Source organism: Lissotriton helveticus, chromosome 1_1 (assembly GCF_964261635.1).
Source record: "Lissotriton helveticus chromosome 1_1, aLisHel1.1, whole genome shotgun sequence".
NCBI classification, from domain to species: Eukaryota; Metazoa; Chordata; class Amphibia; order Caudata; family Salamandridae; genus Lissotriton; species Lissotriton helveticus.
This window is the reverse complement of record NC_136057.1, coordinates 826,122,875-826,140,877: the sequence shown is the minus strand read 5'-3', so window position 1 is coordinate 826,140,877 and position 18,003 is coordinate 826,122,875.

The window sequence follows — 18,003 nt, the reverse complement described above, 5'->3', positions numbered from 1 at the left end:
GGCCCCACTATGGCCACTTGCCCCCCCAACAATTGTCAAGGGAGCTCCCTTGAACTAATATCCTGGAATGTGACCGGTTTGTCTGCTAAATTTCAAAACACCGAGTGGCTCAAATACATTAACAGATTTAATATAATCTGTTTGCAGTAAACCTGTGAACTAGACTATACTAACTTTCATTTGGCTGGTTATAAGTCTTTTGGGGCCCCCGCAAGTAGGTCCACACCAAGCAGAGCAAGGGGCGGTCTCCTAACATTGGTACATTTGGGTTACAAAGGGATCTGGACTGACCTAAACTGGAACTCGGAATGTATGATAGGCGTACGGTTTAAGAACAGAGACCTTCATTAAATTCTGATAAATTTTTATAATGCGGGAGAATGCAGAGCAGGAGAGTTGGATGAAAGACTTTGGTTAAATAGAGAGCAGGACCAGGGTGCAACGACTCCGCTGATCCTAATAGCTGGGAACTTTAATTGTTATCTGTGTCCGAAGTTGATACCGTTCACAGAAGACTGGTCCTCATGCAATTTAGAAGAGGGAGTACATTTTGAGCACACGGTGGAAGGCAGGGAACTGAGTAGGGTAATAAAAAGACACATAATGGAACACTCAATGGACCTACTAACCATTGAACCTAATAAGCAGGCTAACCCTACCTTCAAAGGAAGGGGATGCAGCTCATATATTGATTTTATACTAGTGTCCCATTTGCTAAAGAAGTGGCGTTTGGGTATTGCCATAGAGTGGAGCGGCTTCAGTGACCATAACCCACTAACATTGTCGGTGGCGGTGACAAATGTTAGTAAGGCTATAAGGAGCGGGGTGCGGACCAATGGGGAGAAGTTCACGGACCAAGGGAGGCAACTGAAATGGTCTAGGCTTAATGGAGAAAGTTTTTATAAGTCCCTCATTGGAGAGGGGAAACAGCTCTTGGAGGTGTGTCTAGACTTAGCAGTGGAAGGACACCCGTTAGTGGAGGCATTTGAAGAGATAGGGCGGTTGATAGATGGCCTTATGTATACGACAGGGCAGGGCAAGAGAAAAAATGATCCCAAGTGGTTTGATAGAGGGTGCTCTCTAGCATAGAGGAACCTAAGAGCAGCTCTTAAAAACAAGCCCAGGGATAAACAAAGGGTTATGCGCTGCAGATTAACTTATAAGCAGGCAGTAAGAAGCCGGAAGAATGCACTCCAAACTCAAACGTAGGAAGACCTGAGAGGAGCGGCTGAACGGAAAGACCTGTCCACCTTCTGGATGATAGTCAATGACCCTTGTTTTCAAGACACAACTAGCCCACAGATAGTGTCTAATGTGCTCCCTGAACAGTGGGTGGAGCACTTAAGAGGACTATATAACAGGGGGAACACCGAGACACAGGAGAATGAGGAGTGTGGGGGGGGTGGAATGTGGCGCTAGAATTCACTCTAGAGGAGATAATTGCGGGCATTAGGGGTCTAACCCGAAATAAGGCCCCAGGACCAGATGGGATCCCTCCGGATCTCTTCCTAAGTAAGGTAGACCTATGGGGACCAGTCCTAACAAGAGTGATAAATGCGGTCATAGCTTCTGGGTTCCCGCGCTCAAGGGCGACGGCCATAATAATCCCAATTTTGAAAAAGGGGAGCAGAGATAGCCCTCGATGCTACCGCCCCATCTCCCTGATAGATGTGACTGCTAAAGTACTGGGCAGAGTAGTTTTAAATCGTTTGATGAGTTGGGAAGAGGAACATCAAATCCTTACTGATATGCAGTACGGATTCCGGGCCAACAGATCAATGACTGACCAATGTCTAAACCTATACTTATTGGTGACAAAATATACAGTTGCCAACACTGAAACGGTTTATTTAGCCTTCATGGATCTGGCCGCAGCCTTTGACTGCATGAACAGGGAGAAGTTGTGGGCCATAATGTCCAACTTAGGGGCGGACACTGATCTCATTAAGATCCTGAGAGCTTTACATTGGAAAACATCTGGAGGGAGGTAACACCAAGCCTTATCTGCACCAGTGGGGTAAGACAGGGTTGTATCTTGGCCCCGTTCCTGTTCTCCTTGTATTTTAATGGCCTAGAATAATCCCTAAGTAGCTTAAAAGTGGACTCACCTAGAGTAGGCAGCAGAGTGATCCCCGTCTTGCTCTATGCAGACGACACGGTCTTGCTGGCACGCACCCCACTGGGACTACAGCGTCTGATAGACAGTTTTGTGGATTTTATGACCTGTCTAGATTTATCTGCCAACTTGACTAAATCATATGTTATGGAGGTGGGGCCTAAACCAAGAAATTTTTTCAACTATAGAATAGGCGCATTCAGCTTAGCGAAGGCACAGTCCTTTTTTTATACCTGGGAATTTTATTCGATCGGGGCTTAAATTTTAAATCACTGATTGAGGAACGATGCAATAAGTTATTATCTAGCTCAGGCGCAATAATGAATTTTGGTCGTAGACTAGGGTGATGGTCGCCTGAGCAAATGATGACCCTATCCAACTCAATCTGCTACTCGAAAGTGGCGTATGGGGCAGAGCTGTGGGGGATTGCTAATGTAGCTAAATTGCAGATAGAGGAGAACAAATACTTGAGAAGGCTCCTCAAAGTCCAACAGTGTGCATCCTAACTTTGTCCGCCCGTCATCCTGTTGTGTCTAGGGTCCGCCCACCATAAGGGCGGGGGTCCCACTGGGGGCATTAGGATGCACCCGCCACAGTGGCGGGCGCATCCTGTATCTTCAGCATTGCAGAGGGCGGTGCTGAATGCACCGCCTGCCGCAATGCTAAAGATACGTGCAATGCATTACAAAGCACAAAGTGGCAGGCACCGCTGGGGGTACAATAGGTACCCCCATGTGCACCCCCACCCCCTCCGGAGTCCCGGGGGCACGCAACGAGCTCCCGTGGGGTGTCAAAGGCATTTGTACATGCCCATGCTAATATGGCTGGTGGTGTCTCATAGACACCGCCACCATGTTAAAACCTTTTCCGCCCCGGCCGCAAGGCGACCGGGGCGGAAAAGCGGCAGATGGTCTTTCCGTCCGCCGCGGTCCCCCCCCCCCCGCCATCCTAATATGGCGGGGGGAATTTAGATGCGGATGGCGGGCGGGTTGCCCCCCCCGAGGCTGGCGGTGGTTACCGGCAGCCTGCGGGGGCAATCGGCCCGCCATCCTAATGGGCCCCTTAGTGTTCACAGACATTTTGGATATATAGCTTGTTCTCTCCACAATTTGGGATCTTTGGGGTGCCATTTGTATTTATTCACTTAGAGTTCACAGGATGCATGGTCATTCAGTAACGTATGTAGCCATAAAGCACTTTCAGAAGATTGATTAAGTGCATTTGTGATATTCAGAAAGTATATTCAGGCAGTTTTTTTATCGTCACTCTGAGGACTACAATACTTCCAGCTCGTATGGCATTGATTTATGTGCAAAATGCCCAGGAGCCGCTCCCACAGAGTGGTGACATCCAAATGAATTCTAACACTCAGGTAAATGCCTGCAAATTGCCCAAAAGCCTCTCCCACAGAGCGCAAAAATCTGACCTAGTTCCAGCACTCGGTACTCGATCTAATATGCAAAATCGCCAAAAAGCCACTTCCGCAGCACAACGAAACCTAGCCGAGTTCCTGTAATCAACAGAAGGTCTACTATGCAAATTTTCTCTGGAACTGCTCCTGCTGCACAATCTAGCCTGGCCAAGTTCTAACACTCAGCACAAAGATTTTAAAACTCTTCATGTGAAGGAAACAGGCTAGATCCTACTTACCTCTGAATCTGTGGATCAAGACCCGCCGATCCGTGCAGGCCAACCTGGAACAAAGCTGCCACTCTCTGCAGCTCCAACCAGACTCCGACTCGCCTCAAAATAATCCACCCTCGGCAGGTGGGCATGGCTGGTTGTTTAGTGTATTTACAAGATTACGGCCGCCATCTGATGCCACTAGAAACTGACAAAGGACACAAAGTTAGAAAGGGAACAAAAAGGTAGCACCATGTTGAGTAGGTGCATACAGTTTATGCCGAATTATACAATTATACAAATATATAGTTACAGCCACATACATTTGCCTAGGAATGTAACATTATGCTTGTTTCTTTATAATATAGATGCATTCATGTAATACCTTCTACTGTACATGCTTCTCATTATGTGGCATTACTCTAATGTTATACAGTCTGCTATTACTTACCAGTATGTAGCAGGTTAATGCTCATGAGAAGGATTGTGACATTTGGAGAACATTCCCATTACCAACAGGGAGAACAGGAGATATAAAGAAATTCATAAACTGTAACACTGATTTTTGTGTGTATGGGATTGTTTGCCCCTGCCAGAAGATGTATGTAGGGAGTATGATTTTTCCATTGAAAAATAGGATCTTAGAACACCTGAGAGGGATCAGAAATGGTGATTTGAGTTATTCTACATTCAGGCACTGGTTAAAATACCATAATAAAAATCCTGACAATCTCTCTTTATTTGGTGTTGACAGGGTTACGGTAACACCTAGAGGGGGCAACAGAGAGAGACAACTGAGGATCCTTGAATCCAGACATTGTGCTTCTTGGCAGAAAGTCTCCCTTTGGGATTAATGAGGACGAGGACATTTTTGTCCACATTGGATGAGTAATTGTCCCTATTCCTAGTTCATTACCTGCTTCCGCTGTGATCATTGTTTTCCCTGTGCATACTGTGTTATGGTGGGGCTCCCAGTCGACATTCAGTATTCACAGGAAGCCTAGTTTGAATGTGCTATAATGGCTGGACAGTACTAGGTAATATTGTCCGCATGTTCATTATATATCTAACAATACAGCTAAACCGTGGATTAGAGTTTGCTTCCCTTTTGTTTTTAAACTCCCGCGTGTTTATTATTTTCACACAGTGGCCACCCCTCACACTCACACTTCACATCCTGATTATTTGCATAAGTTATGGGTCTTAGGCTGCTGCTTGTTTAGTTAACCACTTGGGAGATTTAGCTGACCAGTTAAGTCCAGGGCTACTTGCCTGAAACCAGAACATATGAGGAAACTGCCTTTGCCAGTAAGATACACTCTGAATGTTATCAGCACACTTGTGCATAATCATAATGATTATTTAGTTTTGACCTATTTGGTCCAAGGACAAGAAAATATTATGTGGTGGTTTTGCAGGCAGCTCTATGTCGATGTGATCTCGAGATAAAATGTCACCCCTGCCGTTCTTTTTTGCATAGTTGTGCACTAAGTTATACACCAGTTGGATATGTGAGATTATGACCAAACATTAGGTAATGTCAAAAAGAAAATGCTTTTCTTTTGCAATTTATCGTTGCATGTCATTTATCTCAGCTCTTTACAGTTGTTAACATCAACTTGTGCACATGTATATAATTATGCATATTGTGACATCGCTTAAAATTAAGGAAGAGGATTCTATAAAATTGTGAATCTTACCTACAAGTGAATAATTGTGAAATTATGAAAACAAATCAACTGTTATGAGAGGAATCTACAGAAGTTATGTTGTCTATCCTCGATAGCATTGCAAGCAACCAAAACTGATTGTCTGTTTTTTATGTTTATGCTTTTACACGTTATTTGGTGGTTGTGTTCATATGCAATTGGCTTTTTAAAAAGACTGTTGAGGTCGAAACATGTTGCCATTTGAACTAAGTATGTGAAATGTGATACCAGTGGGTCACTGGGACCATCCCCTTGGGAACACCTTGTTTTCCTCTTAACAACAGAGGATTCCACAAAATAGATTTAACACATCAGGTTTCATTTATTTGTCAATGTTCATTGAATATTGATTCAAAGCATATTCGTTTGTCGATAGTTTCACAGTTTTATAAGCATGAGTAACATGTTTAACCATAAGGCATCATTATAATTCAAGATGTCCAATGCATTTCGGGCTACGGAATGAGCCCTTCATCAGGGAATAACGCTGTAAAAAGAAATTATAATATGTAACCTCCTTCCATATAACCTTACAGAGTGCATTCATAGAACAATCCAACATAATCAGATATAAATTATATGTTGCGCAGGGTACATTCCCATTAACAGAAAACAAAATAAAAATTAGATAGAAGTAGTGACTTACATGTCTGTCTCGTGTTTCTGGTATGTGCTCTGAAAATGTACATAAGCTGGGAAAAGAAGAGAAAAGCGCGGGTTGTTTTTAGAGTTTGACGCGGTGTTGGAGATGCAGCGTAGCGGCATCGTTTTTGAAAAATCAGACTAACCTGATGTTTGACGAACCGAATTTCAACAGGGGCGAGAGTGTCAGCTCTCCAAAAGTTAACGCTCTCCAAAAGCTCAAGGTTTCTTGTTGCAACAATGTTGCCGTTCTGTTTGTAAGTTAAGACGCGGTCCCGGTCACATGATTGCTAGAGTAAGAGGAAAGACTATCAGGCATTAGAGAAACGGGGGTTGTGACTTGTAATTAAGAACCCGGTTGACAGAGTCGGGGGGGGGGACTAAATTAGACAGTGTATGAGATCAGATAATGTAGATATGAAAAGTGAAAAGCGAGTGAAGGAAAAAAGTAAAAGTGTGAGGTTACGAAAATCATCACAGTGCGGTCTCGAACCAGTGTAGGTGAAAAGATAATCTCATTGACATGCGCTTGAGAGTGTTGAGCTGTTGGAGAATTCTAATGGGGTGAACGCTGTTCTTAGTGTAGTAAGGTCTAGACAGGGGTATCACACTGAAAACACCAGGGCAAATTTACAATTCATATTTAAATTCATAAGTAACATGAACATTTGCTTCTTTCATTGAGTCCATATGGTTTATGCGTACACAATTTGTAAATCCAGAAGTTCTCTCTTTGAAGTATATATTTGGTATTGTCTCTTCCTTCTATTTTGTTGATGGTTTCAAGAATCAGGAACTTGAGTTGGGCCATTTGAACTAATACATCTGAACTGAATAACGCAATGCTGGAGTGTGAGTCTTTTGTATTAAAATGTAGGATACTAGATTTCCTTTCATTTGACAAAGGGTCCTGGCACTAACGTCAGGGGGAGCTGGCGTAGTGCCACTACATAGAGTTACACTGAGTTAGGAAAAAACTCAGTAGAACACTGCTCCGCTCCCTGCCTCCACCCCCGTAACGTGCACAATTCCCGCAAGATGTACATCTGACGTAGGGGTTTGCAGGAGAGAGATGCAGGGGCGTAAAAAATGCCCCCGCAGCCCCCGCGGTGCGGGGGGCCTCACTCTCTACAGTTAATGAAGGGGGCCCCCAGGGAAGAGAAGAGAAGAGACAGGGACCAGGGTGGGGTGGGGGCCCCACCCCACAAGAGAAGAGAAGAGACTGGGACAAGGATGGGGTGGGGGTCCCACCCCACAAGAGAAGAGAAGAGACAGGGACAAGGATGGGGTGGGGGCCCCACCCCACAAGAGAAGAAAAGAGACAGGGACAAGGATGGGGTGGGGTGGGGAGACCGCACTCTCCACTGCTCCTCTGAGGCAGCTCAGAGCCCGGCCCCCACTCTCTCCTCTCGATAAGCAAAGCCCACCCCACAAGAGAAGAGACAGGGACAAGGGTGGGGTGGGGGCCCCACCCCACAAGAGAAGAGACAGGGACAAGGATGGGGTGGGGGCCCACCCCACAAGAGAAGAGAAGAGACAGGGACAAAGATGGGGTGGGGGCCGCACCCCACAAGAGAACAGAAGAGACAGGGACAAGGATGGGGTGGGGTGGGGTGGGGGCCCCAGAGACAGCACTCTCCACTGCTCCTCTGAGGCAGCTCAGAGCTGGGCCCCCACTCTCTCCTCTCCATAAGCAAAGCCCACCCCACAAGAGAAGAGAAGAGACAGGGACAAGGATGGGGTGGGGGCCCCACCCCACAAGAGAAGAGAAGAGACAGAGACAAGGATGGGGTGGGGGCCTCAGAGAGCAAGAGCAGGAGACAGCACAGAGCAGTGCTCCTGACCCTGACAAGGGTGGGAGTGGGGGCCCCCAGAGAGAGCATTCTCCAGGGCAAAGCTCACATGAGAAGGGACGAGGCAGCAAAATGGTGCCCTCAGGTAAGCACTCTTGTTAGAACACACCATGGGCGTCCGCAGGGAGAGGGAAAGGGGGGCCGAGAAGGATGCAAGGCAGAGGGGGAGAAACGTGCAAGGCAGAGGGGGAGAAGGATGCAAGGTAGAGAAGGGTTCAAAGCGGAGCGGAGAAGGGTGCAAGGTGGAGGGGAGAAGGGTGCAAAGCAGAAGGGAGAAGGGTGCAAGGCAAAGGGGAGAAGGGTGCAAGAAAGAGAGGAGAAGGGTGCAAGGTAGAGAAGGGTGCAAGGCGGAGGGGAGAAGGGTGCAAGGCAGAGAGGAGAAGGGTGCAAGGCAAAGGGGAGAAGGGTGCAAGGCAAAGGGGAGAAGGGTGCAAGGCAAAGGGGAGAAGGGTGCAAGGCAAAGGGGAGAAGGGTGCAAGGCAAAGGGAATAAGGGTGCAAGGCAGAGGGGAGAAGGGTGAAAGGCGGAGGGGGAGAAGGGTGCAAGGCGGAGGGGGAGAAGGGTGCAAGGCAGAGGGGAGAAGGGTGCAAGGCAAAGGGGAGAAGGGTGCAAGGCAAAGGGGAGAAGGGTGCGAGGCTGAGGGGAGAAGGGTGCAAGGCGGAGGGGGAGAAGGGTGCAAGGCAGAGAGGAGAAGGATAAAAGGTAGAGAAGGGTGCAAGGCTGAGGGGGAGAAGGGTGCCAGGCGGAGGGGGAGAAGGGTGCAAGGCGGAGGGGGAGAAGGGTGCAAGGCAGAGGGGAGAAGGGTGTATGGCAGAGAGGAGAATGGTGCAAGGAAGAGAGGAGAAGGGTGCAAGGTAGAGAAGAGTGCAAGGCGGAGGGGGGAAGGGGTGCAAGGCAGAGAGGAGAAGGGTGAAAGGTAGAGAAGGGTGCAAGGCGGAGGTGGAATAGGGTGCAAGACAGAGAGGAGAAGGGTGCAAGGCAGAGGGGAGAAGGGTGCAAGTCAGAGGGGAGAAGGGTGCAAGGCAGAGGGGAGAAGGTGCAAGGCAGAGGGGAGAAGAGTGCAAGGCAGAGGGGAGAAGAGTGCAAGGCAAAGGGGAGAAGGGTGCAAGGCAGAGGGGAGAATGGTGCAAGGTAGAAAAGGGTGCAAGGCGGAGGTGGACTAGGGTACAAGGGGAAGGGGAGAAGGGTGCAAGGGGGAGGGACAGTGGAAAGAGAGACAGTGGAGGGAGACAGTGGAGAGAGAGACAGTGGAGAGAGAGACAGTGAAAAGAGAGACAGTGGAGGGAGACAGTGGAGAGAGAGTGAGTGGAGGGAGAGTAAGTGGAGAGAGAGTGAGTGGAGAGAGAGAGTGGAGAGAGAGAGAGAGTGGAGAGAGAGATAGGAGAGAGAGTGGAGAGAGAGTAGAGAGAGAGAGAAGGGAGAGAGGGTGGAGAGAGAGAGAGTGGAGGGAGACAGTGGAGGGTGACAGTGGAGGGAGACAGTGGAGGGAGACAGTGGAGAGAGAGAGATAGTGAGAGAGTGGAGAGAGAAAGTGGAGAGAGAGACAGAGGAGAGACCGTGGAGAGAGAGACAGTAGAGATAGAGTGGACAGAGTTGAGAGAGAGAATGGAGAGAGTGGAGAGAGAGTAGAGACTGACTGACTGACTCAGAGACTGAATACTGACTGACTGACTGAATACTGACTGACTGAGAAACTGACTGAGAGAGAGAGTGACTGACAGAGAGAGAGAGACTGATTCAGAGCGAGACTGACTGACTGACAGAGACTGACAGAGACTGACCGAGGTAGAGAGAAACTGACTGAGAGAGAGACTGAGAGAGAGAGGCAGAGACTGACTGACAGAGAGAGGCAGAGACTGACCGACAGAGAGAGAGAGACAGACTGACTGGGGTAGAGAGAGAATGACTGACTGAGAGAGACTGACTGACTGGGAGAGAGAGAGACTGACTGACTGAGAAAGAGACTGACTGACTGAGAGAGAGACTGACTGACTGAGAGAGAGACTGACTGACAGAGACTGACAGAGAGAGAAAGAGACTGAGAGACTGGCAGAGAAAGAAAGACTGACCAACAGAGAGAGAGAGAGACTGACTGAGAGAGAGAGACTCACAGAGAGAGACTGACTGACAGAGAGAGAGAGAGACTGACTGACAGAGAGAGAGAGACTGACTAAGAGAGAGAGAGACTGACTGACTGACTGAGAGAGAAAGACTGACTGACAGAGAGACTGATTGAGAGAGAGAGACTTACTGACAGAGAGAGAGACCGAGACTCTGACAAAGAGAAAGAGACTGACTAAGAGAGACTGACTGAGAGAGACTGACAGAGAAACTGAATGACAGAGAGTGATAGACTGACTGACAGAGAGAGAGACTGACTGACAGAGAGAGACTGACTGGCTGACAGACTGACAGAGAGAGAGAGAGAGAGAGAGACTGACTGACTGAGAGAGTGAATGACTAAGAGAGACTGAATGACAGAGAGATATAGACTGACTGACTGAAAGAGAGATACTGACTGACAGAGAGAGAGAGAGACTTTGATGGAATTGGGGTCGCAGTGTGTATGAAGCTATGCAATGCCTCTTAAGATTGCTATTGTCTACTAATAAAAATGTATTATCAAAATGTGCTCTTTGTGGTTACAACTGCTTTTGAAATACTGCATTGAAGCATTGTCCAATGTTTTAAAACGGAAACGATGAGTGGGCCCGATGTTGTATATCATGACAGCAGTCTGCATCAGGAAACCCACCTAAAATTGGGCAAACTTCCCCGGTCTACCGATGGCAGGGACCCTGTAATGAATGGAACACCAAGTATGATAGCCTGCTGGCAGACTAAGCCCAACCTTTGACTCCACCATCCAGTGTTACTTATAACGGCTGTATTGGTGACAGTGGCATAACAATCGCCCCGCATCCCCTGCAGTATGGCAGGTCGCTGGCCTGAGAGCTCTAGACTGGCACGAAGAATGGGAGGGGGGCCCCCTCCATGTAGTTTGCAGGGGGGCCCCCTCATGTTTCGTTACGCCACTGGAGAGACGGGGAGGAGGAGGAGGGCAGCCGGGAGAATCCATAGTAGAGGTAAGTGTGTTTTCTTTATTAGTTCTTTTTAAAATATTTTTTATTAGGGGGTGGATGCTGGGAGTCTATTTTTAGCAGGGGGGCTGGCTAACTCCGCTCCTCTGTGGAGTCAGAGTTTTGCCTAAACTACGCGTTCTCAGCAGAGCCCGGAGTAGGCAAAACTCTGCACACTCTGCTGGTGGAGCGGAGTTCTTTGCCCGCCCTTACCTGGCACCTGCATCTCACCCCAGCCCCGCCTAGGCAAATGCAAACAGCAGTGTCAGAAGGTTTTCTAGTATATACCCCTTTTCTTTGCCCGTTCCCTTCACCCCAGAACCAGAAAGGGAACGGACTCCTCTTATTTAGTGCAATTTCATTTCATGCTATGCCGCCATGACGCATTTCAAATCACATGGGGCCTTGATCACCTGACATGCTGTCGTTGCCGCCCCCATTTAAAGTGCTCAGTGCATGTAAAATCAATAAATACACGAAAACATAGAAAACAGACTGCCTGCCTTTTAGATTTCTACATTGCAACATTTTAATTTTTTGCCGGATTTTTGCATTTGACATGAAACTCATCTATATTTGTAGTTTTTCAATCCTCATACAAAATACAAATTATTTCTGTATAACTACTCCACAATCATACCCAATATATACATAGTTAAAAAACATCCTAAAAGCATAATGCAAAATTTCATGACTTTTAAAACCATGTGCACATTATGCAAAGTTCTTTTCGTATAAATAATTGAGGTAGTGTATACATACTAAACAAAAATCCCCAAAGATTTTTTGCATGTGTGCTAGTTGCACCTGTAACATAATCATTTTAATGTGACATGACGCACCTAATCCGTTTTAAATATTCAGATTGTTGCGTTATTCATAATTGTCTTTTGGCGAATATTGTTAGGATGAGTCATGTCATAAGTGTGCACATAAATATATTGCCCTTGTGGGCCCTACCCTGCTACTTGGAGAAATGCAAAAATATGTTCAAAGTTACAATAAAAAAGCGTGGATTTGCATGTTCTTGTAGCTCCCCGAGCATTTCTATGCAAATAAAGTGCAAAAGTGCCTTAAAGTGCTAATATAAAAAAAGACTTTTTTGTCAAATGCAAATCCATGTTCACAATAAGACAAAAAAAGAGAAGAGGGGGATTCTTATGTCGGAAAGGGAAACAGCTTATTAAAACTAAAATAGGTATATCTCTGTTTTCGTAGGACCTGAACTGATATGTATTGCTAGACCTGAGCTATAGCCATGTGTACAAATCTTCGGTAGTATTTAGCCCATGTGGGCTTTTACTATTGACTTCTAGGATGAACCTGGTTTCCAACCTTCTCAGTATTACCTCTCTGTTGCCTCCTCGTTTTAGTGGTGGAACAGCATCCACCACATAATATTTCAAATGGTCCAGATTGTGGCATGGATTTCTTTGAAATGGTGGGCCACCGGGTACATAATGTCCAAATTCCTTATGGCCCAAAGGTGCTGGAGAATCCTCTTGTGGACCTGCAGTTTAGTACTACCTATATACCGCAGTCCACAGGAGCACTCCAGCACAAAGAGGGCACATTCAGATTTGCATGTTAGAAACTTGTATTTTGGTGGGCCCATCCCTGAAAGGGGTGCAACAAGAAGTTTTGCTCACTACATATTTGCTGGCCTTGCACACTGTACATCGGAAAAAACCTTTGCGGTCTGTCCTCCAATTGGCACTTGTTCGAATCTCAGGACTGCTACTGACTAAAAAGTCACTTGTACTGGGAGCCTTTCTGAATGTAATCACTGGAGTAGTTGGAAGTTTATCTTCACTAATCTGATCACTGCGCACTAAGTGCCAATTCTTTTTGATGATTTTCCTAATATCATCTTTTTGTTTATTATATGTTGAATTTAACTTAGGGTTGTTTTCACCATTTCCTACTCTATCTGTCCTTCTGTTGTTTTTGCCTGATGGTTTTAGCAATAGATCTTCTTGGGATAAGTCCCTAGTGCAGCGTATTGCTTCCTCAATTTGTGGGTTCTGAGTAGCTTCTGGCCAGGAAGCAGTTTTCGCATTCCTCCTGTGCTGTTATTAAATCTTCCTCTTTACTGCATATTCTGCGTATTCGCAGCATTTCTCCATATGGTATGCTGCAGATGGTGTGTTTTGGGTGGAAGCTGCTGGAATGTAATATTGTGTTCCCTGCTGTAGGTTTCTGATGTAATTTGGTTTCCAACCTATATCAATCAATCAGAGTATTTGTAGAGTGCACTACTTACCCGTGACGGTTTCAAGGCACTGAGGGGAGGGGGGGAATTGCTACTGCTCGAAGAGCCAGGTCTTGAGGAGTCTTCTGAAGGCGAGTAGGTGTTGGGTCTGCCGTATGTGGGTGGGGAGGGTGTTCCAGGTCTTGGCGGCGAGGTAGGAGAAGGATCTGCCGCCGGAGGCCGTTCGTTGGATGCGGGGGACAGCGGCGAGGGCGAGGCTGGCGGAGCAGAGCTGGCGGGTGGGGGTTTAAAAGCTGAGTCTGCTGTGAAGATAGGCTGGCCCGGCATTGTGGAGTGCTTTATGTGCGTGTGCGGGCGGAGTCGTTTTGGATGCGTTGTAGTTGTTGTAGGTGTTTGTCTGGGATTCCTGCGTAGAGTGTGTTGCCATAGTCCAGTTGGCAGCTGACGAGGGCCTGCGTCACCGTTCTTCTTGTTTCGGTCGGGATCCACTTGTAGATCCTGCGGAGGGTGTTGTAGCAGAAGGAGGAGACGGCGCTGACCTGCTTAGCCATGGAGAGGGAGGAGGCAAGGACGAATCCTAGGTTGCGTGCATGGTCGGTGGATGTTGAGGCTGTACTCACTGTGGTCGGCCACCAGGAGTCGTCCCAGGCTGAGGGAGTGGGTCAGGTCTTGTCCGAGTTCAGATTCAGACGGTTGCTCCTCATCCCTCGTGGAGGTTGGTTTTGGTGGTGAGTGGGTTCTTGGTGAGGGAGAGGATGAGCTGGGTGTCGTCTGCGTAGGAGATGATGTTGAGGTCGTGATGGCAGGCCACTTGTGCGAGGGTGGCCATGTAGATGTTGAACAGCGTCGGACTGAGGGATGAGCCCTGGGGGACGCCGCAGATGATGTTGGTGGCTTTGGATCGGAAGGGTGGGAGGCGGACACTCTGGGTTCTGCCGGAGAGGAAGGACGTGGTCCAGTCAAGGGCCTTCTCTTGGATTCCGGCTTCTAGGAGGCGTGTCTTTAGAGTGCGATGGCAGACCATGTCGAAGGTGGCCGACAGGCCCAGAAGGATGAGGGCTGATGTTTCGCAGTTGTCTAGTTGGCGCCTGATGTCATCTGTGGCGGCGATGAGCGCTGTCTCGGTGCTGTGGTTTTGTCTGAATCCGGACTGGGACGGGTCCAAGATGTTGTTGTCTTCCAGGTGGCGGGCCAAATGCATATTGACAATTTTCTCGGTGAGCTTTGCTGGGAACGGGAGCAGGGAGATGGGCCGGAAGTTCTTGAGGTCCTTGGGGTCCGCCTTGGGCTTCTTGAGGATGGTGTTGATTTCGGTGTGCTTCCAGTTTTCCGGGAATGTTGCTGTTTCGAAGGAGATGTTGATGACCTTGCGTAGTTGTGGTGCGATGGCTGCATCTGCTTTGTTGAATATGTGGTGTGGGCACGGTTCTGACGGAGATCCTGAGTGGATGGAGTTCATGACCTTGCGTGTCTCATTGTTGATGACGTTGAACCAGGAGGTCAGGTGGATGGCGCTGGTGGTGTTAACAGGGGAGGTGGAGTCTGGCATAGTCGGGCGGTGGTGGTGTTGAAGCTGTCGTGGATGTCATCGATCTTGCGGTGGAAGTGGATGGCTAGTGAGTCCACGGGTCTTGTGAGGGCAGGATCTCATTGCAGTTGGCGCTGGGGTTGGAGAGTTCCTTTACGATGCTGAAGAGCTCTTTGCTGCTGTGTACGTTGTTGTCCAAGCAGTCTTTGAAGGAGGATCTCTTGGCTAATCTGATGAGGTGGTGATGTCTGCGGGTGGCGTCCTTGTGAGCTGTGTGGTTGTCCGGTGTGCGTTCGTGGAGCCATATTTTCTCCAGTTTCCGGCATGCGCGTTTGGAGGTCTGGAGCTTGTCAGTGAACCAGGTGGCTCTCTTGCTGGCGTGGCTGTTGGAGGGTTTCTTGAGCGGGTGAGGGTGTTGGCGCAGTCGTCAATCCACTGTCTGAGGTTGCGGGCCGCGGCGTCTAGGTTGGTGGAGTCGGTGGGTAGGTTCTGGGCAACGGTGGTGATCAGCCGGTCTTCGGTGACTTTGCTCCAGCAGCCGCGAGACAACTGTTGGGTGCTGTGGTGTGTGGTTGGTTTCTTGAAGGTGAAATGAATGCAGCGGTGGTTGGTCCAGTGGAGTTCGGTGGTGTGGTCAAAGGTGACGTGGGTGCCTGTGGAGAACACGGGGTCCAGCTTGTGGCTGGAGGCGTCGGTGGGTGCGGTGACGAGTTGTTTGAGGCCGAGGTTGGCGATCAGGGTGGCGGAGTTGGCGTTGTTGTTGTTCTCGAGGTGGAAGTTCAGGTCCCCGAGGAGAATGTAGTCTGTGGAGGGGAGTGCGTGGGTGCTGGCGAGGTCGGCGATGGAGTCGCTAAACTGAGCCCGGGCTCCGGGGGGTCTGTAGATGAGAGTTCCTCTGAGGGTGGTGTTGGGGTCAGTGTGGATCCAGAAGTGCAGGTGTTCAGCGGTGGTGAGGGTGTCGTCTGCGTGTGTGGCGACCTTGAAGGTGGACTTGTGGACAATGGATATTCCTCCTCCGGTTCCATTGGCGCGATCCCTGTGGGTAATCTTGTAGCCGTCCGGGATGGCTATGGGGATGCCGGGCACCGAGGAGTCGTTCTACCAGGTCTTGGTCAGTAAGGCCATGTCTGGGGCTGAGGTGTCGAGCAGATCCCAGAGCTTGACGGCGTGTTTGCGTGCGGAGCCGTTGTTGAGGAGTATGCAGCGGAGGTGGTTGAGTCCAGTCCTTGGAGGTTTGGTGGTTCTGTTGCAGATGAAGCTGCAGGTGTGGCAGGAGAAGGGTCCGTGGGTCCGTTTTGGGGTGCCCTGGAAGCAGGTGTGGTTTTGGCCGGTGTTGAGTGTGTGGAGGCTGCTGGCGTCTTAGTGGAGGCTGGTGTCATAGCGTTCATGGGGTCCAGGGGTTCTGGCACTGGGCGCGGTCCAGGCACGGATGGGCGTAGATGGGCTTGGCTTAGGTGCACCTTCGGCGCAGCTGCCGCCACTTTAAGGCGGGAGGCGGGAGGCAGGGGATAGCGAATGGGCGCGGGGGGGCAGGCCGTAGAGGCATCAGTGGCGGGAAAAGTGAGCAGTGGGCACAGGGGTGAGGAAAGCAGCACCCAGGAATGGGCTGCAAAAAAACAAGGGTGCAGGGCACAAGCGCAGGTGGAGCTGCAGCGGGGGGAGCGATCTACCTGGTAAAGGTCAAGGGTCGCTCTCCTCACCGCGCAGCTGCCGCCAGTTTAAGGGGAGCTGGGAGGGAGGAACAGCTAGGAGGCGGGAGGCAGGGGAAAGCGAATGGGTGCAGAGGGTTGGGCCACAGGGGCAGCAGCAGTGGGAAAAGTGAGCAGTGGGCACGGGGGCGAGGAAAGCAGCGCCCAGGAAAGGGTAGCAAAAAAAGCAAGGGTGAAGGGCACAAGTGCAGGTGGAGCTGCAGCGGGGGGGAGCGACCTACCTGGCAAGGTCAAGGGTCGCTCTCATCTACGCTCTCATCTACCATCTACTACGTATACTTCTACATCTAGGAAACAGATGGAACATAGTAATAAGTGAAATGCAGATTTATATTGTTGCAGTTTAGCTTAGTTATAAAAATCTTCTGCACTATGTCTGTCTCCCCTTCAAACAATAAATAAATCATCAATAAAACAAACCCATTTTATCACATTATTTGCCAATATGCTCTTGAACAGGGTTTTTAAAAACTTCTCCTCAGGCCACCCCATGTGGAGGCAGGCATATCTTGGCGAGAAGTTCAACCACATTCCTACGCCCCTTACTTGATGATAGACCTGTTGCTGGAATAAAAAATAGTTATTTTACAAACAAAATGTTGTAAGGTCAATCAACATCTTAGTGTGCGTATAAAATTGAATGGGTCTGGTGCCAAGAAAATGTTCAATTGCTCTTATCCCATCATGGTGGTGTATTGAAGTGCACAGATTAGAGACATTCATTGCTATCAATAGGTAGTCTTTTTGCCAATCAAAATCCTGCAGTTGCTTAAAAAAATCGGTAGTGTCCCGTATGTATGATGGGAGAGCCTTTACATGATCTTGGAGGAAGGAGTCAATGTATATTGAAACATTTTCAAATAAACTCTGTTTAGCGGAAATAATGGGCCTTGTGAATTTTGGGAATAAAGTAAATCACAGGTATACTGGGATAGTCATTTTTGAGAAATGTAAATTCATCTTGAATAATTAAACCCATACTTTTCCATGCTAAGAGTTTGGCAAATAGTTTGTTCTGTGCTGTTTTGGTTGCCAGTTTGTTGCTTAGCTTGTAGCAGTTGTAATAACCCAGTTGTAGGCGTGCCTCTTCCATATATTGTTTCTTTGGCCAAATGACCACGTTGCCGCCTTTAGCTGAATTACTCACCACTATTGAGACATTCTCCCGTAGTTTTCTAATCAATTATTGGTACTTATGCTGTTGTGCGTTGAGGTTTCTAGGATTCCTTTGTGTTTTGAAATTCAATTTTCGTATTTCTCATGTAATGATTTAATTGAAAGAATCAATAGAGTCCTGTTCTAAGTAATAAATCCAAGTTGTAGACCAGGTGGTGGTTCCAAGTAGTTCCTTCATTAAGTTTCAATTGTAGATGTAGAATGATGAAGGTAAGATGGTAAATAAGATAGAAGTATAGCCCCACCAGGAGCAGTCTCCCTCTGCTCAGCCTCTCATCCTCAACTGACACTCCTTCCACCAGTCCACACACCAACATTCCATGACATCATACAGAATTCTCCAGCCATGCAGACT